This window comes from Xenopus laevis, chromosome 5L (assembly GCF_017654675.1).
Source record: "Xenopus laevis strain J_2021 chromosome 5L, Xenopus_laevis_v10.1, whole genome shotgun sequence".
NCBI lineage: Eukaryota > Metazoa > Chordata > Amphibia > Anura > Pipidae > Xenopus > Xenopus laevis.
In genome coordinates, this window is record NC_054379.1 from 133063211 (window position 1) to 133091058 (window position 27848).

Sequence of the window (27848 nt, forward strand, 5' to 3'; positions counted from 1 at the left end):
CGACCCTTAGTAAATGGGCCCCTTAAAAAACTCAAACATCATGAAGGATACTACCATCTTCAAATAGTTTAAGGGACCTCTGTCATTGACTTCTACGTGTCCTCGACAGGTTTTGAGTATGAGAAATCTCGAAAATTTTAGTTTTTTTAAAAAAAATTTGTTTAGTTTCGACTTAAAAATACTCTTGAATACTAGATTTTTTTAGTAAAAAAAAACGACTCCATCTTTGATAAATAACCCCCTAAATCTTCTTTCTTCTAATTACAAAAGATTGCCCAGTGAACACAAAAATGCCTGGGAAAATGTTCATTTTATTATTTGTTTTTTATAAAATCACCACCTAAAAGCTGTCAATTTTATGTAGATGCCATTTGCTGTGCTATTTTCAAAATTAACCTATTTTGTTTTTTTGGTTTTTTTTTCATAGTTCAACAGACTTAATTAAATGAAGGGTTGAAAGTTATTTCACTGTATTCGCATTGTTTTTTTAAAGCAATTAAGTTTTCAAGTTTCAAGGTTTTTTTTTATTTTGAACACATTTGAAATTTTCCAGTTTTTTTATGAGTTTGAAAAAAAAAATAAAACTTCCTTTCTAGAGTGAACTAATGAAATCTTGCTTAGAATTGCTGAGAGATAAATGTTTGTGCATTTTTAAGATGGCTAATTTGATACAATTCTTGCTTTAATACCCTTTTTCCACCTTCCCTTTGTTCTTCACGTTCTTCCATCTTTTCTTCCCATTGTTTGTATGACCCACTTCTGTTTATATATGGAAAAGGCTTTCTTTTTCCCCTTGATGGACAATATTATGTGATCTGTTCTACATATGTACAAGAAGAAAATTACCAGCACTGTTCTACATATGTATCATAAAACCATCATTCTGTTTATATCCAGGTTCATTCTTGTAACACTAAGGAAGTCAGAAAAGTAACAACACTGATCCCTTTTCATTGTGGCATATTATACCTGCCCTGAACTTGAAAATATCAACAGCTTTAAGTCAGGAAATTATTTTCACTTTTCAAACATTTTTAAAAATGATTTTCCTAATTTAGATTACACACTTTCTGTTTCGAGAGATACAAACTGTTTGCAAAAGCAGATGGAGCAACATACTTTGTTTTTTGTTGCCTGCCGACTCCTATGGTAACAATTTTTTGGAACAGTTTAATAAACACACATGAGAAACTGCCAGTAAGATTTGTGGAACATTTTAAAATAGTTCAGTCTTATTGTCTTATGTCTTAAGTGTCTCTTTAAAAAAAATTGAGCCCTAGCCTTAACAACATTACAGCTATTATCCAAACAATTTATTATTAGGCGCAGTTCTGTGGTTTGCATGGAAACGTACAGTTGCTGAGGGCTAAAGGCATAGTGGTCTCTATAATCTATAGAAGAAGTGCAACCTTTATATCTTTAATTTGAAAAAAGACTGAAAAAGCTCAGATGATGCATAAAGCAGAAATCAGTTCACAAGATCTGTGGCACAAACTTGAGAAAAAGGAGGGTCCTCTGGGGGATTGTGCTTTGGAGCCTACCAAAAAGAAAAATCGACTTGTTCTGTCTGTACTATTAAACTAGGTTATTTTAATATCTTTTTTCCTTTTGTGCTGTGTCCTCTGAGGAACTTTCCTGCATGCATTAACTCCTTGTGGACTGGACAGCACTAGTATTAAATCAATTTAAAACAACAATGTTCTTCTGTTAACAAAAATTGTGCCTACCACTAAGCATTTCTAAATCATAAAAGTGGGGTGCAATAGGAGTGTGACCACACCATTCATTGAGACATTAAGAGATCCTCCGCACTCACTCACATAAATTTATTAAAGACAATCTGTGGGGAAAACATTATCTCTGGTCTGAGCAGTCCTGCACTCATTTTCATTTTCATGTACAGGTATATTAGCAAACCTTATATTTTACTTAACATGTCATCTCACTGAATATTGAGTGATCATGGCATCCAGATGTCCCCTAGAACTTATCCCAGCTAACCACCCTGCCTTTTCACCTTGCAAAAAACAAATTCACGCAATGCCCAGGATGGATATGAAAGGCCACAGCTTTATTTGCACAACAGCAAACAAGCAATATGGCATATAAAATAGTAATCAGCAACCTAGAAATGCTTGCTAACAAAACCATAGGAATGAATGCAATGCCAGCCACTAGTCGTGCACCAATGGGTAAATGAGAGCAGTAAAACTCACTCGGCACTGCTACCTACTGGGACCACTACCCAATGAGGTGCTGCATTGCAGTCTACTAAACAAGAGAACACGACCCCTTCCTATCTGGCAAACATTTCCTCCCCCTCTTGTGACTACATTAAAACATTAAAGCTATTATCTGTTTATCTTGAACTATTTTTGCCAAATTCCTCCAGTAAAAGTTGTAGCACAGAAAGCAGTTATTGGTATGTTTAAGAAATTACTCATTTAAGGCTTTATCCATTGCCATTGCCAAAGAACAAGCCTATGATTAGTGTCCCTTTTTGCACAAAATGTGCAAGGCTTTTTTTTTGCGTGATTTTTTTTCTTTAAATAAATAATTGTTAATTACTATGTAATTTTGGGTTATTAGACAACACGCATCATAGCTTAGAGATCAAAGAAGAACCCAAAAATATAAAATCTGTTCAGCTAGAAATCAGGTACAGGTATAGGACCTGTTATCTAGAATGCTTGGGATCTGGTGTTTTCTGGAATTCATACCTTAAGTCTATTAGAAAATCATGTGAACATTAAGGGGCAAGGGTCGAATATCGAGGGTTAATTAACCCTCGATATTCGATTGCCGAATTAAAATCCTTCGACTTCGAATATCGAAGGATTTTGTGCAATTCGTTCGATCGAACTATCAAAGGAATAACGATTAAATTCTTAGAATCGAACGATTCGAAGGATTTTAAACCATCGATCGAAGGATTATCCTTCGATCATAAAATTGTTAGCAAGCCTATGGGGACCTTCCCCCATAGGCTAACATTGGCCTCGGTAGGTTTTAAGTGGCGAACTAGGGGGTCGAAGAATTTTTTAAAGAGACAGTACTTCGACTATCGAATATCGAAGGATTTTGCGCAATTCGTTCGATCGAACTATCAAAGGAATAACGATTAAATCCTTAGAATCGAACGATTCGAAGGATTTTAATCCATCGATCGAAGGATTATCCTTCGATCATAAAATTGTTAGCAAGCCTATGGGGACCATCCCCCATAGGCTAACATTGGCCTCGGTAGGTTTTAGGTGGCGAACTAGGGGGTCGAAGAATTTTTTAAAGAGACAGTACTTCAACTATCGAATAGTCAAACGATTTTTAGTTCGAAACGTTCGATTCGCAGTCGAAGGTCATAGTCGAAGTTCGAAGTAACCAATTCGATGGTCGAAATAGCCAAAAAAAACATTCGAAATTCAAACTATTTTACCTCTATTCCTTCACTCGAACTTAGTGAATGGGCCCCTAAATAAACCCAATAGGTTGGCTTTGGTTCCAATAAGGATTAAATATATATTAGTTTGGATCAAGTACACGGTACAGTTTTATTTTAACAGAAAAAAAAATTGGATTATTTGGATAAAATGGAGTCTATGGGAGATGGGCATCCCGTTATTCAGAGCTATCTGGATAACAGATCCCATACATGTACTTGATTTTAACAGCTATGGCAGGTAACCAGTTATAGAGAGGGATGCTCCGGCAACTTCATATCTTGATATGATATGTTTCCAAGAAGAACTCACACCGATACACTTTTGGCAGACATTTCTGGTATTTCACTTCTCTTACTGTAAGTAAATTTTATTTAAAACAAAAATGAAATTACTGCACCAACACACTTCACTAAGGATTAATGGAAAATATTTTTTTTCCAAGAGCACCCAGATGTTCTACTTATACAACATGTTGCAATTAACTATTTTTGGACCACAGGAAAGGTTTTTTTTTTCACTGCTTGCGACTAGTGTTGTCAAATATCTCTTACAGTGCGGGGGGGGGGGAAATAATGTCACTTCTAATAGGAAATCTGCTTCATTTCTTATAGAGCCTTCTCTGTGTTTCATCCAACACTTCTGTGGCATGAGCATGTGCAGAAAAGTGTCCACCTGCCATTCCTTTGCTTTACATTAGGGAAAATGTTTAGCACCTGCTGAAAGCAGAGAGCTTTGAGATTTATGTCACTATGGCGAGTAGTGTAATTCTAAGAGTGGCAACAAGTATACTAAGATGCAACAGGCACTGAAACATATTGCTAAGCAAGGAGGACTGTTAACGAAGAAATGTTGAGCCCTTTACTGTTCGAATGACCGAACGCACTGCTGGTCCCTCAAAACATCGGAGGGGTTAAACCACAAATCACATGGTCTGGAAATAGAAGCAAAGAGGATGTCCCAGCCCATCTGCATCCTGTAAATCTTTTTCAGGTCTGGGTTTCTTAGTAGCACACCTTCTTTATACTGTGACAAAGTTTCCTATGGGATATTTAGTTACTGAAAAGAGTACAACCTGCCAATTATTCATTTGGACTCATAGCTACAGAGCATTCTTTGTAAAGACACTTAGAAAAATAATAAAATGCTTTTTATGACTAACTTTGAAGATATTAGAGCTATTTACCAGAAGACTCATAAAAGCTATTAAAAATTGCGAGAGTGATACAATCATTCGCCCTACACAGAGCAGAAGAAGGTCTTTGTTTCAAAGTGATTATCGGCCATAAACTGTGCCTTGGGAGGCAGGCAAGAAATGGAGGTGTTGTTGTAAATGATTTAATATTTCACTGTTGTTGACTCAATGAACAGCCCTGCTAGCCCTGTATGCTTAATCACTAAGATGCGGTACCTGCTTTTTTAGACACTTGAAGTTTCCTTAACTGGGTCTAAACAATGTCTTCTAAACACTTCTTATAGTAGCTGAAGGTGCTTCTGATCTACTCTCATGCAGAAAAAAAAGATTAGTATGGAGTTGGGATTGTTAGGATTGTTTTGCAACATCATTTGCCTTGGCAAAGAAATAGGGCTGTGCTTCACTTTGACAGTAGCACTTTGGTAATATAGAAAGCAGTTTATGGCTGTGCTCACCAAAGATTCCAGCCATCTAAATACCAGGAATCATATTAAATATGGCAGTACAGAGCGTTCTTGTCAACGTTGATTGGCTGAGTGTACAAAGGCTTGGTAACACTGCAGGGGATCATGAGCCATGTTCATTGAAACCTTTGTGATTTGATGTCTGTGACTTTACTACCCGTAAAGGATCAGTAACAGGCGACAGGGCGACAATCCATTGTGGGGCGCTCAATTTCTACTTTTTAACTGCATCTATTAATCTATTAATCCTGGTAGCCCCGTTCATTCCAAAGGAATGCAACCAGAAATATGCTATTCATAATAACTAGTATAAAAAGTATCAGTACTGACATACTGCATCTTTAGCTACAATTTAAAAATGTACTTCTCCTGTTGCTAAAATTCTGTTTTTCCCAACCTCGGAAGGTTCCAGGTGGTTCATTAGAAACTGAAATATTTAATGAATGCTTCACAGCAGTTGACATTAAAATATACCTGGAGTCAATATTTTTCATAAGGCAACTCACAAGTATACCTATATTATACTGTAAATGTAGTTCAGTATGTTTAGGTGGATTGTTGTAAATTCCAGTTTTTGAAATTGTAAACCAAGATATTTTATCTTCTTCAGTATTTAGAAGCCCCAAAGTTATTGGCAAATATGTCAATTCAGTCAGTATTCTCATTAAGTGCATGTGCCCATATGTCTTCTTTTATCTCAGGCCCACATACATAGTGAGCGTCATTGAAATTTGAGATAGATACCATGGTATTCAATCACACAGGGAAGATGGACTGACAAGATGGCAAAGTTAGCAGCAGTCTTGGCAGACAAATTTATTAAATGTCAAGTTCATATGAAAGATGAGCTTTCAGGACAAAGCAGACAATGCAATGCCATCACTTACAAATTGAGTCAGGGGGGGACAAAAAAGTAAAATACATCTAGATGTTTCAACATTCTAAAGTTTAATATGTGGTCATAAAGTCTGCCACCAAATGCAACTTAAATTCATCATCTCAGTATGCAGCACTGCTGTTGAAAGCTGTAAATGATGTATATTGTGAGTAATATTTGTGCAGTGTACAAACTAAAGAAAATTCCTTTGTTTCCTTTTTGTGAGAGAGAATTGCAATCACTATGATCCGATCTGTAGCCGAGAACACTGAACTATTTATATTTTAAAAAGGACTGCCAGCTACAATAAGTTCAGCAAAAAAAACAAAAAAACCAAAGAGATTCTATATGAAGGTTAAATATTATTACAATTGTTCATAAATATTAAAAAAAAAATATTTTGAATTTTCATATAAACATATTAATACATAGAAAAGACAGGAGAAAAGAAAGTAGGAAGAGAAAGAGATGGATAGGGTTTAATAGTAATAGTATAGTTATCGTAAGCATAAACATACTATGGTCATATAATTAAATTTGATGGTCATCCAAGTACCCCACACTACATCAAAATCTTTTGGAACAACCTCTGGATATGTAAGTTAACTTGTCTGTTTAGCGAATCGATAATCAATAGTGGTAGTTTTCCAGTGTAGCAGTATTCCTTCTTCACATAATACATTAGTATACTATACAGGTATGGTATCTATTATCCGGAAACCCATTATCAAAAAAGCTCCAAATTACGGAAGGACCGTCTCCCATAGACTACATTTCATCCAAATTATCCAGATTATTTTCTCTGTAATAATAAAACAATACCTTGTACTTGATCCAAAACTAAGATATAATTAATCCTTATTGGAGGCAAAACAGCCTATTGAGTGTATTTAACATTTACACGGTTTTCTAGTAGACTTAAGTTATGGAGATCCAAATTACAAAAAGATATGTTATCCAGAAAGCCCCAGGTCCCAAGCATTCTGGATAACATGTTCCATACCTGATATCATTTTTGGTGCACTTTGCATTTCTTAAGAGAAGGATTTACTACAAATTGAATGGCACAAGTTACCATAAAGAGCAATTATTGCCTCCAATGTTGTCCCAATGCTCCACTGCAAATCCAGAATCAATAAAGGTGTAAATAAGAAGCAGAACAAATACAGATCTCTATTAGTGTATGATCAATAAACCAGTTAAAGACAAAACAAACACAATTGATTGGATTTATAAGAGCTCAGATCCTTCATGTATGTAACGATAAACCAATTTGTGGGGTCTATCAATAAAGGGAATGAACTGATGGCATCATGGTCAAGTCTAAGGAGGTAAGTACCAGTGCCTTGTAGTGCAAATGTAAATCCTTTAGTGCTTATTCATTGAGCTGTAATTTCTGGGGTGTAGGTCCGTTCTGTACCTTGTTGCTACAGAGTGAAGCATTGGCTGACGCAAGGCAACCTATACCTACTGACATTCCCTAACTGTAGCATCTGAATCATGATGTGAAAGTTAGAGTTACAGTGCTGCCAAACCCAGGCAGTGCTGTATTCATGAGAGCAAGGATCTGTAACTCAGCAGGCCCTCATGTAGGGGCATTGGTTGGGTTCTGCACCTTTCTGGAATGTGTTGTCTGCTCTTGCTGTCTGTCATAGGTCAGGTGGTAAGGACAGGGCTCCTTAAGTCTGGGGCTTAGATGAATTCTGCTTTGTACCTTATGCCAACTGGTACTCCCTAACTGGCATGTCTCAATGATTAGATTTCAAGTTAGGGGTGAGTGATCTAGAATGGTGAATGCCCACATTCCTCTTCCAGCCTGCTCTAAAAATGTATCAACTCAAGGATCTGTACCCATAGGCCCTCACTATCTTGAAGGCAGGCCTGGATTTGTGATGAGGCCACAAACGCCCGGGCCTAGGACGACAAATTTTAGGGGCGGCATGCAGCCCAGCCACTCCCCAGTGCTCCGCTGCTCGAGATCGCGCTTGCAAGCGCACAGGGGGAAGTTTTGCACCCTAAAGGGCGGTGCTATGACCATTCAGGCAATGGGGGGGGGTGGGCACGTGCATGTGCTTGATACGTGTCAGGCACGGGACATGTGGGCTTGGGGCAACATAACTTAAAATCCGGCCTTGCTTGAAGGGTGAAATGTGTAAAATCAGACACCTGTAGTAGAAGTAGTAGCAGACACCTGTTTTTTTCAGTTTTGTTTCTTCAGGTGGCTGCACAGTACAGTCACCTAATCAGTGGCGTCTTAAGCCACATACCAAGTATAGATGAATTCTGACCACTCAGCAACTCACAATAGCATGCGGTTCACTGGATTTATTTGAAGTCAAACAAGATATAATTATACATTTACCTTCTTTCTGTCAATAACTAACACCACTCCAGTGTGTTTTGCAAAAAAGGTGCTCAGCTTTTTGACATGTTAAGATCCATTGAACAAATGATGTCAAAACTGTAAGACTAGAAAAGAGCGTCTAGAATTTTTAGAGCATTTACAAGGACTTCACAGTGCTAATCTTACCTTTAGCATGGGTTCAGAATTCTAATTCCTTGTGCGTGTGAGCACTAAACATTTGGCCTTCCAGATGAGTATAAGAGATATACTACTTGTATCCAAGGAAATTAACAGTAGTACATATTTTTATTTTCAGGCATCGCTTTGACATTTCTAAAGAACAATGTTTTCAATAATTCGAGCCTTAAAAATATATTTATTTTGGCCACGTGCCAAACTTGCCTGTAACTTTCTTGTATGAGTTGGATTAGAGTTTCCTTTAAGTATTAAATCTACTTTCTACGCCAGGTTTTTAAAACAGAACCATCTTTCCCAACTGAAGAGGATGAAAAGCAAAAAAGCCAAGTGCTCCTGGGCAGTTATTTCTATGTAAGATGAATTAAATTAAAGTGCTCCCTTGAGTCATTAAAGAGCGAGAGATAGAAAAAAAAAAAAAAAGACTTTACTCTGATCATCTCTGAATTGTAGTCAAGTCATGACACACAGGGAAAACGGTATAATATCTGTCTGATTTTTTTAATTAGTTCACTTCCCCCCTCCACCTCAACCCTGACACTTACTTGGTATCTCTCTCCTGTCTTTCACTTTCATGTGACAAAATGTGGGATCGTAGAAATGATGCATGGCTTCCACTGGGGATGGCATCGCCATGTTCTATAATTATTTCAACATTATAAAAATAATTAAGCCAAATGGGTATGACTACTAAGGAACAAAGGATATATCTTTCATTATGAACTCCCCATAGAAACACTTTCTTTAAAAAATGAGCACTCACGTACTGCAAAGCATTACTGGTTAATGTCTAGGAGGGGCCTTTCTGCAGACACTCACAATCCTAACTGATAAATGGAACAGCACCGACTTCCCTAGATGCAATTTATCTTCTATTAATTGAGGCAAACAGATGAAGAATCTCAAGGCTTATGACTTTTTTTGTTAAATTGGTGGTTTATGCAGCAACACCAGGCAGAATAATTGAGGTACAGTGCATATCAAGACCCTAGAGTATTAAAAACAAGATGATAAACTTTGGGACTGACAGGAATATATTTAAACTGAATATCTGAAGTACTTGAAGCAATGCCAGTGTTGTGTTTCATGGGACCTCAACAAGGTCAGTGTTAAGCATTTGTCTGATTCTGTGCAAACAGTGAATATTTCACATTCAAACCAAGCAATATGTTCCTTGGTTCTAGTGGAATACATATTGTAAAGGAAAATGTAATCCTTCTATCGCTGCCATCTTTGGAAGGGGTCCTTAATGACTGGGATAGGTTAAATGGAAAATCCAGAAGTAAATCCAGCTAGATGGTAGAGATTACATCTATCAAGGCTGTGCTGAGGGAGTCACCATAAACCTGTGAAGCTTGCTCGGGTATGCATTAAGGGATAAACTTTTTATAAAAGTTTTGACCTTACACAACGTCCCAGGGAATATGTGCTGACATGCTAGAAGATTCCCTTCTTGCCTATTGTACTTTGGAGATTTATTTATAACAAGGAAATCATTTCTAGTTTCCTTGGTTTTATCTTCGAGACTAAACTGTACGCCTTGGGCTGCAATACCATTGTCCTATTCTATTGAAAGGAAAACGAAACCCTAAAAATGAATATGCCTAAAAATGCCAGATTTTATATACAGAACTTATTACACCAGCCTAAAGTTTCAGCTTCTCAATAGCAGCAATGATCCAGGACTTCAAACCTGTCACAGGGGGTCACCATCTTGGAAAGTGTCTGTGACACTCACATGCTCAGTGGGCTCTGAGCAGCTGAGAAGCTAAACTTAGGGCTCGTCACTAATTATCAAGCAGAAAATGAGATTGGTCTGTAATATAAGCTGATGCTACAGGGCTGATTATTAAATTCTGATGTTTGTTGCACGTGTCTGCTGCCATGTAGTAATTATCTGTATTAATTAATCAGCCTTATATTGTGACATTTATATTCTATGTGTACTGTATGTTTTGATGGCTGATTCTATTATTGAGTTTAAGAGTGGCTTGGATGATTTTTTGGACAGACATAATATCAAAGGCTATTGTGATACTAAGCTCTATAGTTAATACAGATATGGGTATTTATAATTTATGTTAAGGTATGAAGGGGTGCAGGGCCGGAACTAGGTGTAGGCAGTGTAGGCACGTGCCTAGGGCGCAAAGCTGGGAGGGTGCACGGCACGTACCGCCTCTGTCGCCTACCTCAAGTCCGGTTCCCTTCTCTGCCCGACTCTATGCATTTGCGATTTTTGCGCTTTTTGCGACTCTAGCACTTGTGCCCAGAGGAAATATAAACGGCCCCTTTAGTTCCTCTCCAGTAATATGACTAATGCCTTCATTTTAAAATATAAAAGCATAATGATGAGTTTGCTTGCCTGGCAGATTCAAGTTTAAATGAACAAAACTGTCTTGCATTAAGTCATCATTTTAATATTTCAATTTAGTATGCAAAATAATAACTATGTGGATGTAGTCACACACAGACCGTTTGACAGGACGTTGGCAATTATCTCTAAGAAAAGAGAAGCTGACAAACTGTTCTGCATGGAATATGCAAATCTGCACAAACAGTTGCTGCTCTAGTCCTGGACCGGCAGCGTGGGATTTTTGGGTCCTTTAAAACTGGGTAACTATTTATAACATGGGAACTAAACCATTCCCCATATGCTGAAAGAAAACGAGAGTTCTACACGTCAAAGAGTCTATTTCCAGCTTTGGGAATACCAGATTAATCTTTTTTTGCTGTTTCAAAAAATGAATCAAAAATGGCCAGATGGCCAATGCCTCAGTTATTAGCTGTCCATTATTACAGAAAAATAATAAAATTAAGTCTATGGGAAATACTGAATCCACATAACCAGATAGCAATTACCCCATATGGTGGGTTAACACAGAGCATTTAGGCTAGAAGGGTTAATTTTTCAGAGGATGATTATGTCCTGATTACAGGGGTTAAAGGGGTGGTTTATCTTCATGTTAACTTTTAGTATGTTATAGAATGGCTAAGCAACTTTTCATTTCGTCTTTTTTATAGCTTTTTTAATTATTGGCCTTCTAATGCCTTCTAATGACAAATGTTCTATAAGGCTACACATTTATTGCTATTTATTGCTATTGCTACTTTTTATTACTTGTCTTTCTATTCAGGCCCTCTCCTATTCATATTCCAGTCTCTTATTCATATCAATGCATGGTTGCTAGGGTAATTTGGACTGTAGCAACAATATTGTTGAAACTGCCCCCCACCAGCGCTTAGGGAGCTCCTGGTGCAATCTGGCATGTTGGGGCACACGTGATGTTGTAATTCAGAATCCTCAGGACCAGGGATTTCTGGATTAGGGACATTTTCTTAATTTGGATCCCCTTAATTTTGGATAATTTAAATACCCAATGGGCTTGTTTTGTCTTCAATAAGAATGAATTATGTTTAAATAGGGATAAAGTAGAAGGTCCTGTTTTATTATTACAGTGAAAAGGGAAATCATTTTTAAAATTCTGAATTATTTGTTTATAATGGAGTCTTTTGGGAGATGACCTCCTGTAATTTGGATAACGGGTGTCCAGATAACAGATCCCATACCTGTACTTGCAAGGAGGCGATAGTTAACTGGTCTCCCTGCAGATTGGTTGCATCACTACTGAATAGTATTACATGTCTAGGGTCTAATATTGGAAATGCTTGGGACCTGGAGTTTGATAAGAGATCTTTCTGTAATTTGGATCTCCATACCTTAAGTCTGCTAAGCATCATTTAAACATTCAATAAACCCACAAGGTTTTTTTTTTCGCCACAAATAGGGATGCATGAAGTACAAGGTACTCTTTTATTATTACGTAGAAAAAGGAAATGTTTTTCTTTTTAACGGCTCCCAAGAGCTTTCACTTATTAAAAACATGTTTATATCAGGATTTTTAATACCTGACATAATGACAAATACAAGCCTGTCAGGCAGATGAGAATAAGCAGCTCTGTTGACTGCAGCACTGAAGTAGGGAAAATGAGATGATCTTGAGGGCCTCCTCTCTACCCGTGACTCTTCAGGACCCTGCTTGCTCCCACAGCATCCATTTCCATGTGTATTTCTAAACCCCTCTCATATAAACATCTGTCCTTCCCCTCACTGCTCCACTTACTGAAGAGTCAGTGCTGAAACATTACTGATGATTCACATTCAATGTAATACAGTGAGGCGCAACAGGAGAATGGGCTGACCCAACCACAGCCAAATGCAAAAAGTTTTAGATAATACTTTAAAAAAAAGTTTAATCAGGTACAATTTATTCTGTATTGCCTGTTTATGGAAACTGTATGACAGTATTTTAAGGTACAGGTATGGGACCTGTTATCCAAAATGCTCAGGATAAGAGGTCTTTCCCTAATTTAGATCTCCTTATCTTTTGTCTACTAAAAAATAATTTAAAAATAAATGAAACCCGATCGGATTGTTTTGCCTTCAATTATATCTTAGTTAGGATCAAGTACGGGTATAGGATCCCTTATCCGGAAACCCAATATCCAGAAAGCTCTGAATTACGGAATGGCTGTCTCCCATAGACTCCATTTTATCCAAATAATCCAAATTTCTAAAAATGATTTCCTCTTTCTCTGTAATAATAAAACAGTACCTTGTACTTGATCCAAATATATATATATATATATATATATATAATTAATCCTTATTGGAAGCAAAACCAGCCTATTGGGTTTATGTAATGTTTAAATTAATTTCTAGTAGACTTAAGGCATGAAGACCCAAATTACAGAAAGATCCGTTATCCAGAAAACCCCAGGTCCCGAGCATTCTGGATAACAGGTCCCATACCTGAATTATGATTACAAAGAAAAAAGGAAATCATTTAAAGAAAATGTAATTATTTGATTAAAATGGAGTCTGTGGGAGATAGCCTTCCCATAAATCTGAGCTTTCTGGATAATAGGTTTCTGGATAATGGATCCCATGCCTGAATGTGCGTGTGCAAATGTTTGCATTGTGCTTATGGAAGTCTGGCCTCTTTAGTTTAATTAAGGAAATGAGCAAACTGCTGGGGGTCGATAATTGCTCATGACTGCTAATGCATTGTAAGATTAATAGGAAGGCTCCACAATCCTCCTGCCTCTTGCATCTACTGATGTGAGGCTATGATGGAGCCAAAGTTCAAGCACTATTTTCACGCAAAGACTGCAGTTGTGCCAGATGCAACTTCCCCTGGAGATCACAATGACACTAGAATTATGGGGGACAGCACTACATTGTACGGTGTGGCATATAATTAGGAGTGCAATATTAAAATAAATAGGTATGGGATCCCTTGTCAGGAAACCTGTTATCCAGAAAGGTCCATATAAAAGGCATATTAAAGGCCATGCTCCAAGGAAATTTTTTAAAAAATTTTAATTATTTGCTAATAATGGACTGTCCATTATTAGCAAATAATTTAAATTTTTTAAAACAAATTCCTTTTTCTCTGTAATATTAAAACAGTATCTTGTGTTTGTGTCAAACAATCCTATTGGTTTTATTAGGTGGCCCATTTACTTAGCTCGATAGAAGGAATAGAATAAAAAAAACTTTGAATTTAGAATGTTTTTTTTGGCTACTTCGCCCATCGAATGGACTACTTCGACCTTCGTCTACGACTTCGAATCGAACGATTCGAACTAAAAATCTTTCGACTATTCGACAATTTGATAGTTGAAGTACTGTCTCTTTAAAAGAAAACTTTGACCCCCTAGTTCGCCACCTAAAATCTACCGAAGTCAATGTTAGCCTATAAGGAAGGTCCATATAGGCTTTCTAAGTATTTTTTGGTAGAAGAAAAAATCGTTCGATCGATGGATTAAAATCCTTCGAATTGAACAATTCAAATGATTTAATCGTTTTTCGTTCGATCAAACTATTTACGGTAAATCCTTCGACATCCGAAGTCGAAGGATTTCCATTCGGCAGTCGAATATCGAGGGTTAATTAACCCTCGATATTCGACCATAAGTAAATTTTCCCCTTAATGTTTAAATGATTTTTAGTAGCCTTAAAGTGATACTGACACTAAAAAACTACTTTTTAAAATACAAATGTACATTAAAAGTTAACTATAGGTCATGTTGATCGTTTTTTGCCGAGAAGTTTGTTTTTGTAAGTTGAAATTTCTAAACCTGACTGTCCCATCTCAGCCTGTCAGTTAAAGTTTCTAATACTAACAGACTCCTGCTGCACAAATATGGCAGCCCCCTCATACAGGAACATGGGGCAGGTAATGTAAAAGCCTAGGGCAAATACTTTATGGCAAAATTATAAGAAACAGGCAAAGTAAATTTTATGGTAGATGTAAAAGAAGGTTTAATTTCTGGTGTCAGTATCTCTTTAAGGTATGAAGATCAACATAGATTTTAATGTATTATGCATAATAACTGAAAGTTCTACAAGAGCTTTATAATGGTATATTTATTACCCTTTCTGGTCACTCTAGGGCAGGGGTCCCCAACCTTTTTTACCCGTGAGCCACATTCAAAAATAAAAAGAGTTGGGGAGCAACACAGTCATGCAAAAAGTTCCTGGGTGCCAAATAAGGGCTGTGATTGGCTATTTGGTAGCCCCTATGTGGAAAGGCAGCCTACAGGAGACTCTATTTGGCAGTGCACCTGGTTTTTATACAGCCAAAACTAGCCTGGAATTCAAAAATAAGCACCTGCTTTGAGGCCACTGGAAGCAACATCCATGGGGTTGGGAGCAACATGTTGCTCGCGAGCTACTGGTTGGGGATCACTGCTCTAGGGGCTTAATGAACAACTCTTTTAGTTTGTGGGACTTTCTATGGTTACTATCTGAATTATATTTTTACTGTATGGAAATCCAAATTGCAGAAAGATCCCTTATCCAGAAACCCCCAAGCATTCTGGGTAATAGATTCTATACCTGTGCAATATAATAAAAAAAACTTCTTTATGTGCACACTGGGCAGACATACATATATGTTTTTACTCGCAGTTTCTCTGGAAGAGCTGTTTGAGATCTTCTTTGACGCATTCTCTGCTAATTCAACAGAAAACAAAATAAAATTTAGCATTCAATTAACTCCTATTTGACTTGCCTGATCACAGGAGGCAGAAGGCATTGTTGCTTGTGTTCTGCAATGTGATGAGGTGAGCAGCTATCCTTTTGGGAATGTGGAAAAAATCAGAACCAGCCAGCTTTCTATTGACCCAGCGACCTTATAAGTATTCAAAAGCATTGGCTCTATTCCCAGTCTCTTACAGATGGAAAGCAACAGCATGCAGCGATGTCCTTCCATCTTCCCTGGGGGGAATGTAATAAAATAAAAATATAAAACAGTTTATGAAAAAAAAGCAAAAAAAAAAAAAAATAATTAACATAAACGGTAGAGTTAGTTTGTAAATAGTCCTATGAGCGTGGGAAATCTGCCAATACCTTTGGGCTTTAAAATCATGCAGGGATTCCTGTTGGCTCACAAAGGGCTCATAACTCTTGCTATTTTTCATATATTGTTTGATAATGATGCCCATTGTGGAAAGGGGGGTTCAGCTGTCACATTTCCAGGCTCTGAAATGGGAACGAAATTCTTTGATATTCTTGTACAGCAGCTTCATACTGTATATGCCTTGCTCCAAGATATTGCTGAACAAACGATAAAGAATAGACCAAATAACATATTTGATTGTGTAACAATCTTTTTGATATTTTCAGGTATGGGACCCATAATACAGAATGCTCAGGGCCTGGGGTTTTCCAGATAAGGGATCTTTCCATAATTTTGATTGCTATACCTTAAATCTACAAAAAAAAAAATATAAATCATATAAATCCATTAGGCTTGTTTTATTATTACAGAGAAAAAGGGAATCACTTTTAAAAATTTTAATTATGTCATTATAATGGAGTCTATGGGAGACAGCCATCCCGTAATTCAGAACATTCTGGATAGTGGGTTTACAGATAACGGATCCCATTCCTGTATACATTAGGAATGCCCAGACAACAGGCTACTAGTAGCTGGGGGATGCAGGCAGTACTTCAGCAAACATTGAATTCTTGGCAGATTTGCTTCCTAAAATTATGTTATTGCCCAAATACAGGCCCCAGACTTCTTGTGTTGTCAAGGAACCATTTTTCTCTACATCTACCCCGGTTATATAAGCTATAGATTGGTTTAATATTAATTAGTAAACGATATTGCTTATCTGTAACGTCTGCATGGCACTGCTTAACGTTTCACATTACCTATTTTATAATAAACCAGAGCCATGAATAACCTGTAAAATTTCAGCAGGACCTAGTTATCAAAATTCGAATGTGTGGATTTAAAAGGGGTTTGAATTTGAATAGATTAAAATTTTTACCAAACTGGAATATTTGCTTATTTATGAAAAAAATGTGAATGTAAAAAAACTAGATTGAATAAAACTGTGAAATGAACTGAAATGCATCAAATTCGTATTCTACTTATTCTTTTCAATGGGTCTACATATTTTCAAAAAGAAAAATAAAACTTGAACTGAAAAAAATATATTCTCAATTTTGCCTAGGACAGCTCCCATTGACTTCTACATGAACTTGCAAGCCGAAGTTTTACATTTGAGTTTTTCGAGTTTCCTGAATTTTTTGTGATTAATACGTATCAAAACCCTTCGTTTTAGAAACCATAAATAAAATTCATGAGCAAAAAAATGTTTTCGAATCATGCCAAAATTTTGAATTTGTCATCGGTTATAATTGGCTCTTAGTGATGTCACATTGCCTAGGACAGCTCCCATTGACTTCAACATGAACTTGCAAGCCGAAGTTTTACATTTGAGTTTTTTGCATTGTCTGAATTTTTTGTGCATAATACGTATCAAACCTTCAAGTTTTTGAAATCATAAATCAAATTCATGAGCAAAAAAATTAGAATCATAGCAAAATTTTGATTTTGAGTGTTGATAATTCTTTCCCTTAGTGTGTCATCAGTTATAATTGGCTCTTAGTCATGTCACGTTAGTGAAAGGACAAAGTTATAAAATATGAGAATAACAGATCACCTTCGATCGCCATTATCTTATAAAAGCTGTAAGATTTGTGCCTTTATACAGCAATTTTACTTATTGCTGATCTCTAATAACCTCATAATATACAAGAGCCATGAATATCCTGTAAATTATATCAGTGCTTAGTGATGTCATTGGTTATAATTGATAAATTAATAAAGTATCCCCTGTTGCAAAATATGAGGATATTAGAAGTAATCTCAGAGTTCCATGACCTGTATAAAAACACTCGGCCCTTCAGCCTCGCGTTTTTATATGGTAATGGAGCTCCTCGGTAACTTATAATATCCTTATATTTTACAAAAGGGGTACTTTATTCACTATGTATTTTACAGTAGGTGACAGTAACACCTCTTCCACCATTTGAAACTCATGTTCCACCTCAAGCCCTTGCCAGAAGACATCAGAGTATATAACGTTCCATTGCAGGGCCGGAACTAGGGGTAGGCAGAGTAGGCACGTGCCTAGGGCGCAAAGCTGGGGGGGCGCCAGGCACGCACCTGCTCTGTCGCCAACCCCATGTCCGGTCCTCTCATTCCCCGTCTTCTTGCACGTGATTGATGCTTCTGCGCATGCTCACTGGCATTAACACGGGCATGCGCGCCAGTGTCAACTTGCGCATGTGCACATTCAGCCGGTGCCGCGTCAGCCCAGGTTGCCTAGGGCGCCTGCCCAGTGTGGCCCGGCTCTGTTCCATTTGATCTACAATATTATATTTCAATTACATGAAATGATTATGTATGACTCTATTTCCTTTAACAAAGGCTAATTTTCTGGTGATTAATTTCAAGCACTCTATGATGTCATTGATTCCTAAATGAATTAGTGTTATCTAGAACATCTTAGAGTTATCACAGAAACATGTTTTACAAACTGCAGTTCAGATATAGTTTGTTAAATGTGATATTCCCTCTGTGGGGGGAATTTCTATTACTATAAGTTGTAAAAGCTATATACTAAGAACAGGCAGTTCTGTTTGGCTTGCATTATTCTCTTCTTTACCCCTATAAGTTGTTTTAGGTGTGGAACATATTTATAAATGCAGGGGAGTACAAAAGCCAACATTCCAACCTTATGACAGCATGGCAATAAGTCTTGGGATGGTGGGATTTCTCATCTGGAATTTCATAATATTTTATTTCTGCAGCTTATATCAGATCTTCTATAGAGATTACATCAGATTGTGATGACATACATTTTTGACATACACAGACCTATTGGGGGTCTCTTCATTTATTCTTTTTTTCCATGACTTGTATAATGGTGAGTTATAATTATGGTAAATTTAGTCATGCAGTGCCTTCAGCTATGGGATTGCAAACTTTATAAGGTAATACATTAGTGGTACAACATACATCTTTTGCTGCATATACTACGCAACCCTGTCTCAGTAGTGGAGTTGTATGTATAGCCCAGTGACTCACCCAGGTATATAATAACACTAGGTAAAAGAATATTTGTGCTCAATGTTAACATTCTCATAGCACATCCATACCTTTTCATCCATACTATTTTGTTCAGCTGACTTGGATCTGAAACACTTATTTATACATATGTACAAGACACCAGATATATGCATGTTTTGTCCTGGGCCTTGGACAGAGCAACTACATAAGCTTTGGGCTAAGACTTTTACTACAAAGGACATATGTTGAGCCAATGTATTCATTGTACAAGTTAGGTATCCGTTATCTGGAAATCTGTTTTCCAGAAAGCTCCAAATTATAGAAAGGCCACCTCCCATAAGCTCCATTTTAATCAAATAATTCAAATGCTTAAAAATTATTTTCTTTTTCTCTAATAATAGAGTACATGATCCAAACTCAGATAAAATGAATCCTTATTGGAGCCAAAACAATCCTATTGGGTTTAATGTAATGTATGGTCCCATACTTGTACTTCTTCTATATATGCTCTTGTTGCTTGTAAGCAACATGCCTCTCCTCCTTGCAGCTTCAGCTTCAGTGTGGTGGCACCAGGGACCATAATTTTATATTGTTTCCTAAAGCTTAAATATACATGCAGGACAGAAAACACCTCTCCATAATATAAAATTAAAAAAAAACACAATTTGATATTATGGGGAGGTGGCGCACTCCTCAATGCCTACTCTCCCAACCCAACCAAGATATATATATTTATATAAGCTATGATTGTAGTTGGTTGGATGATTTTCTCTGCGAGTGGAGAGCTGCCAGCATCTATGTTTGTTTTCCTGGTTTGCCATATCTGTGTATCTGAGCAGACTGTATATGTTTGGGCCTGCGTGCTGCATGTGGGTAGAGGAGAGACTGATTATATCTGTGTGTTTATAGCCCTAGCTATGTTGGTGTGAATGTATGTTTATATAATCAGAATTACAGGGCACAGTGTACATTAACAGTGCACATTCAGATCACCACCCCAAAGGCAAGTCACAGTAATACTACATCTTAGCATAATAATAAACAGGGCCACATTATTGTGATATCTCCCTTCTGTTAAAACATATTGGCACAATAACCCCACATCTCCCTGACACATTAACACATGATATACACCAAAGAGAAAAATCCGTAGGAAGGCAAACAAAACACCCTGATGCTGAACAGCACAAAAGGGCAGTTGAGAGATTTTTCTTCAAACTCTCTGTTTATTTTCATACTTGAAATCACTTCCAGAAATACATGGAACAGCAGCAGATATGAAGCCTTTTTCTCGCAACAGCAAAATAACGATATTAAATGGCACTGGAGAATACTTAACTCACTTTCATGGCCTGCAAACAATTATATTATCTCGGAGTTATTGAGTACTATAGAGGAGGACAGATATAGCGCACAAGTGGTCACCTGGATAACGATCTGTTCTCACTCCAGGAAGGCAACTTAGCACAAATGTTTTTCTGCAGCAGGGCTTCCTCTCTTTTTATGTGGTACATGTCTATGCTATCAACACAACTGCACTGAGAAATATTACATCTGCGTGTTTTGGGCTACTTCAATGCATCAAACGGAAAATTTGGATAACAGATGTTGGGGGTTTGGGGCCAGTGAATGGAAGGTCAAGTTGCAAAGGGAAATACTCATTCAGCCTCACTCCTGTATAATGTAGAAAACGTCATCTTTCTAGAACATTGTTCCAAAGGCAGGATTCTATAAAACAGTGACTCCCTTTTCCCACAGTAGTCCCTGGGGTGCCTTTTGTCTCTTGCAAAAGACAAAAATGGGAGATGTCAAAAGTTGTGCTTTCTTCCAGAAAAATACCCCTATTTATGTGACGCATAAAATAGGTTTCCTATGAATATTCATAATAAGATCAGGAAAAATCAGTCACATTATTTCAGCTGTCATTTGAATAAAAAGTGTAGCAAAAGGCCATCTCTGAACTCTTCTGTTTGTAAGGCAGAGTATCTTTGCAGTTCATTTAACAGCGTTGGCCTGAAGCAAGACTTCCAGGCATACTTGATCCTTTTTATTTATATTAAGGTTCATTCAGTAGCTTCTCTAGACAATTAAATTAAGCAATTCCAATGGAGTCCCCTTTTCTGACCGTATCTATGTTTGTATAATTATTGTGAACATTGGTAGGTGGATTAGTGTAGTGGATTATAATGTTATCTAGTTGTCTCTGAGTGCAGACATCCAGGTTTCTGACATAAAACAGACAGGGTGCACTGTGTATACATTAAGGGGAAGATGTTATAAATGCAGGTAGTTAACCGTAGTGTTAAATGCAATACGTTGTCTTCAGGGCACTATCACCCAAATATAACTGGTTTGTAAAGAAAACTTTACAAATGTTGCCCAAGGGTGCACTAATATGTGCTCTTCATTAAGCTGCTTGCACACAGTCATCAGAACAATATGGAGAGGTGCAGCTCAACAGCCCTGTAGGTTTCCAGTATTTATTAATACATATGGGCCACAGCAATAGTACAAAAGACTCAGCAACTAATAGGGGCCTAACTGATGACCAGTTTATTGTCCAACTGGCCCTAGAAAAGAAAGTCCTGGAGCTATAAACACAGGGGATACATGACAAGGGATCTGAATGACCAGCAACCACATTACACTGGTTTATATTTAGAGATGTTTCCGACCGCCATTGGGGTCAGGAAGGATTGTTTTTTCCACTTGATGCATAATTGGCACTGGCTTCAGGTTGAGTTTTTTGCCTTCCTCTGGATCAAAACAGTGGATATATGATAATGTATTTTGAGTTTTATTTTTCACAGCAGCAGTAGGAGCTTGCCAGAATACTGCACAGGAGAAAGGGTGTTCTGTCCTGTGACTGCATGGTGGGTTGATTGATACAGATGCTTAGAGTTGCCATCTGTCTGGTTTTGAGCCAGACAAATTAGGAAAACTACCAAATTAGGGAAAGGATTCCCTGAGATTGACTCAGTGATCACTCCCATCATAGCTTTGCCCCTAATGTCACTGGCACCCCTACTACTTCAGTGGCTCACAGCATCACATCATAACCCATCATATCACCACCCGGCCCCCCGCCTGGAGTTAGTGGCAGTGAAAGGTGGCAACCCTACAGAAGCTACTACTACATGTGCTAGGTAACAGTCTGCTTGGATTTTCTATCATCGAGACATTACAGGGCTGCTGAACTTCTCTCATGGTGGGCGATGCAGCTCCTGCTGGTAGTAGATTTGGGGGCCATCCTCTCTGTAGGCAGAGGCAGCCTTATACTCAGTGCTGGATATAATGACATAGTGCTGATCTCAAATGACAACTATGGAATTGAAACTCAAGTCTTCAGTGAGGAACGGCAAAGCATAGTAGCAATCTCTTATAGAATTCTGCTTTTAGAATATTGCCTTGGGTTAGTGTCAGGGGGCCTAGCGGCTCCCAAAGGGAGTAGTCCAGACCAAGGAGGAAGCCCAGGGGTAGAAGTCCAAGTCGTGGTAGCCAAAGGGTTAATCAGGAGACGTGGTCAGGTCACAGGCAAGAGTTCTCAAGGCAGGCAGCGAAGGGTCAAAATCCAGAACAGGCAGAGGTCCGTAAACAGAAATTAACATCAGGTACTATAGCAGAATGAAACCTATAATCGTTTCAGCATCCTGGGCGCCCTTTTATTTCGAATCTTGGCGCCAACATGTGATGTCATCAAGCCCACGTGTGCTGAATGGGCGCCGCCATCTTGTCTTCATCGCCCATGACAGTTAGGCTGGCAAGGTGCTATTTATTTGATAAAATGTGAATAAATGCTGTGGCCATTTTACTCCATGTCTGGCTCCTGGTGTTTCATTAAGGTATGTAACAATGGGGTTCGGGGTTCAGTGGGATGACTCAAGGTGAAGGATCAATTGAGGTGTCCCCTTGTCATGTTGTTGCTGTGGGGATCTCAAGTTAGCCAGTACATATGGCACCAACAGACCAGCATGGCTCATCAGTAAATTAGGCAAATATTAAAGATATTGGATGCTCTGCGATGATATAGAATGATTTCGAAGGCAACTTAGCTCCCTTAAGTGTAATGTGTCTATTTAAACCCCTTTAAGAGCCATCTCAAATAGCAAGCTAAAAAAAAGATGTCCGCCTTTCAGTGCCGTGCTACAATAGCAGCTTTTATTAATAAGTTCCTACGTGACCTTTCATTTGACTCTGCTTTGTACAGAGCAAGATTTGACAGATGTAGGTATTAGCACAGTAGTCAACAGCAATGAAAAAGTGTTTTGCAGATACCAAAAATATGTAGAAACTGCCTGTTCAACTAGAAACCAGCTCTCCTGTAAGTCTGGCAAAAGGCCAAGGACAAGGAGGCATCAGCCTGCATTCAACTGAATCTGACAGCTTCATAAGGAGACTTATTGTTTCTTCAACACTCTCTGAGTGAGTGATCATTGCAGGTGAACTGCATCGGTGAGCGCTGTAACAGAATGCTACACTATACTTGTTGTCTAGGGAGAACGTTTAAAACAGTATGAAGTAACCCTTAACTGTTTGTAGGAATGTTCCATATTTAGGAGCATATTTATCAAGGGTCGAATTTCGAATTGAAAAAACTTCGAATTCAAAAAGACCAACCGAAATTAAGTCAAAGGTTTTTTTGGGTCGAATAGGTCAGTTTTCGATCAAATAGGTCCATATTCAGCCGAATTCTAATTGTTTGAATCAAAGGAATATTGCATTCGATCGAATTCGATTCAAAGTTTTTTCCCCAAAAAAACTTAGATTTTTCAAAGTCCACCAATTGACTCCAAATAGATTCTAGGAGGTCCCCCATTAGCTAAAACAGCAATTGAGCAGGTTTTAGATAGTGAATGGTTGAAATCAAATTTTTAAAGAGACAGTACAATTTCAATATTCTAATTTTCTAATTTTTTTCAAATTTGAATCAAATTTGGACTATTCCCTAGTCGAAGTACACAAAAAATAGCTCGAAATCCTAATTTTTTTCATTTGAAAATCCACCTCGACCTTTGATAAATCTGCCCCTAAGTCCATTGTGAGCTGTGACCAAGAAGAGGCCAGATACCCTGTTTAGATCTAGCAAACTTTAGCGTGGTAATTGCGAAGCTCTCCCAACCTCGCTTCCACCTGTGATCGCTGCTTTCCCGAAAACCTGGTTCCTTCTCTACCGACTCGAACAGTACTCGCTTCTGAGCGGAGGAGGCGTTCTAATAACAAAGTAGGCTTTTATTCAAGCACACATATTAATGTGGGGGTACAAACTAACGCGTTTCGTGCCTGTGATCTTGTGTGCTTCGTGTCGAGATCACAGGCACAAAACGTGTTAGTTTGTACCCCCACTGCTGTAACATTAATATGTGTGCTTGAATAAAAGTATACTTTGATAGAGCGCCTCCTGTATCTGAATCAGCACTCAGAAGTGAGGAAAATGCTGTATGTACATACCTTGTTTAGGTCTAGAACAAATCAAATTTTATTACATTCACTGCGCACTGGCGCAAACTATAAAATCCACAAACCTTCTTTCCCTGGCGGAAATGGTCGCTAAACAGTTTCTAGGTTCGCAAAAGCTATATTAATTTTGCACAAAGGCATAACTTTTATATTATTATACTATTTTTCCATTATTGACTTTTATTACATTCCCCCACTAGAGTTCTATAAGTTTTGTTACCTCTTCTTGTATTCAGATAGGCAATACATTTACATATGCACCTATTCACACAAGCACACGTATGTAAACAAACACACACAGTCACTTGTGTATAATTCTAAATATTTTATCATTATGGGTGTTGAATTCAGGGCTGGAACACTAGGGGTAGGTGGAAGAAGTACTCAAAATGGTGGGGGTGCTAGGCATGTTCATCTTCTGTACCCCTAGTCTGGTACTTTGTCTCCCCCATTCCTGCTCCTCAGTTTGTCATACTTCTCCTGGGTGTCAGCGTTCATGCATGAGTATGCAGGGTCAGGTGATGGGTCCAACCTTGGCACTTTTTTGTCTGATGCATTTGCAGCCATTCCTTTAAAATGAATATAATTGTGTTGCACTTTGCTGTAAATCAGACTCTATTGCACAGTTTTTCAATTTAGGTTGACATCATTACTGGTGTTCAGCACAAAAGTGATACAAGCACCCAATTATTTAGATGCAAGTGTGTCTATTGACTAAGAGCGCAGAGGGTACCCTGGAGCTACGGCCTACTCCAGAGGTGTCGGGACTTTACTGCATCAATAGGTGTAATGTTGCACAATTTGTAATGTGAGGCAGGAAGGTGCACTCTTAATTACATGGAAGTGAAAGGATAATATGAATAACAGCATTATTTGCATATTAGCACATTTCATGGGTTCATTTTACATTGGCATTGCGTAGGCCACTGGTTCACACCTTTGAGTATATTTGTTGGACAGACAAGTGCATTTAGTGAAAGCCATTTATAGATTTAATGTGTATTGTGAATCAATTTTAATTACTCATAATTGTAAGAAAATATATTTCAGTAGGTTCACTCCGATAAAAGATAATATATTGTTCTGATGAATTTGAGATTGAGATGCTATTATATACTGTAATTATTATGTAACTTATGTATTTTACTCTTAGCATCTTTTCAACATACAATTGACGGAAGGGGAGATTCTGGACAAACAGTTGTGTCATTGCATTTTTCTTGCAAATGCTTTTTTTTAAATTATGTCGGCTTTATAAGAAATCATTTTCAGAGCCAAATCTGGAGTCTGAACACTCTGAATACTGAAAATGAAGCTCAGTCTGGAGCACTTTATGTGCAAGAGAAAAGAATTCTGGAGTTGGGTTTCCGCCAAACGAGTACAGAACTGTAGTATTGTCATACAGTGTGTCTTTGAACATAAAAGCAAATAACTATTGTAATGGTGGTTGGTTCCAGCTTTATCTATGATTTCGGAATCAGTTTGATATGAAAATGGGTTCTATTAAACCAAATTACTGAGCATGTATTTAAATGACAGCATTTCATAAATGATTGCTTCATTTTAGCCTGTTCATTGTCACATCACATCTCAAGCAATCTGTTTTAGCCATTAACAAGATTTATTTGGAGACATGATAACCTACAATATGCACATTCAATGCTTTACACTTTACAGTTTGTGAAGATGTAACAATCATGACCAGTCAAAAGAAATAAAGAGAGGTGTGAACTGTGTGATGAGAAGCCTTTTGCAATGTGTGGGAATTGCTATACTGGAGCTTAATGAGGTCATTAATTTAATTACCTATAGCTAAAGAATTACACTGAGCCATGGTCGGTAATAATCTTCAGTAATGGCAGTGAAAATGAAAAACTTCCTCATATTATTTTAGCAGAGAATGGTCTTGGTTACTATAAAACATGTTTATTTAAAGCAGTGTGACTGTTACAACTCATCTGTGTGGCATATGTGTTCTTTTAAGCCATTGTGTAAACTGATGGAGCAGTTAATGAATGGCACATTCTGCAATTTTATAATTTATATTTTGATCATATTTTAAGGCAAGCTGGATGCAATATTGTCTCAAAAGCTTCCAATTGCTGTAAGGAAGTTGAGGGTTACCCATGTAAACTTTTAGAGAAAGTAAGTCTCCCCAGACATGAGGCCCTTAGACAGCCCTTCAGCTATAATTGTTCCTTACTTTTACACTATCATATATACTCTTATAAGCCGCGCAAAGAGGTAATCAAAAGTGAAAATAGTTAATTGCAAACCTATGTTAAATAAGATCTCACAGCAATCAGTGATTGATCTCAAGACAGGTTGGAAGTCTCGATTAGCTCAAATAATGGAAGGAATACAAATATAGACATTACATTTTGGGCAATTAGATATGTAGCTTGACATGGTAACAAGTGATAAGCATATCATTTAAAAAACGAATCTGAAACAAAATATAATAACTAATGTTATAGTGTCAATAATAGTTTTATGTTTACATTTCTTTTCCCTTATATCATCTACTGCAAATGTAACTTCAGCTCACAATTATTGTGATTTAGAATGTGGACATATTTCATGCTCAGTGCAATAACAGAACTAGTAGTTCCCAGGTCTGGGTTCATGCCATGTACCCGGGCCCCTACCTCCCCCTTCCAAATTAATTTTTGTGATGATTTGTGCCAGTGGGCCCCAGCAGGCAATCACACCCCTGGTAGTTCCACCACTGGCTCAGTACACTGACTAAATGTTCATTCTTTGTTAAAGGGATACTGTCATGGGAAAAAAAAAAATTTTTCAAAATGAATCAGTTAATAGTGCTACTCCAGCAGAATTCTGCACTGAAATCCATTTCTCAAAAGAGCAAACAGATTTTTTTATATTCAATTTTGAAATCTGACATGGGGCTAGACATTTTGTCAATTTCCCAGCTGCCCCTGGTCATGTGACTTGTGCCTGCACTTTAGGAGAGAAATGCTTTTTGGCATTTTTGCTGTTTTTCCTTCTCAATGTAACTGAATGTGTCTCAGTGGGACATGGGTTTTTACTATTGAGTGCTGTTCTTAGATCTGCCAGGCAGCTGTTATCTTGTGTTAGGGAGTTGCTATCTGGTTACCTTCCCATTGTTCTTTTGTTTGGCTGCTGGGGGGAAAAAGGGAGGGGGTGATATCACTCCAACTTGCAGTACAGCAGTAAAGAGTGATTGAAGTTTATTAGAGCACAAGTCACATGACTTGGGGCAGCTGGGAAATTGACAATATGTCTAGCCCCATGTCAGATTTCAAAATTGAATGAAAAAAATCTGTTTGCTCTTTTGAGAAATGGATTTCAGTGCAGAATTCTGCTGGAGCAGCACTATTAACTGATTAATTTTGAAAAAAAATGTTTTTTCCCATGACAGTATCCCTTTAAGCAATGTAGTCTTAGTTCCTGGTGATTGGCAG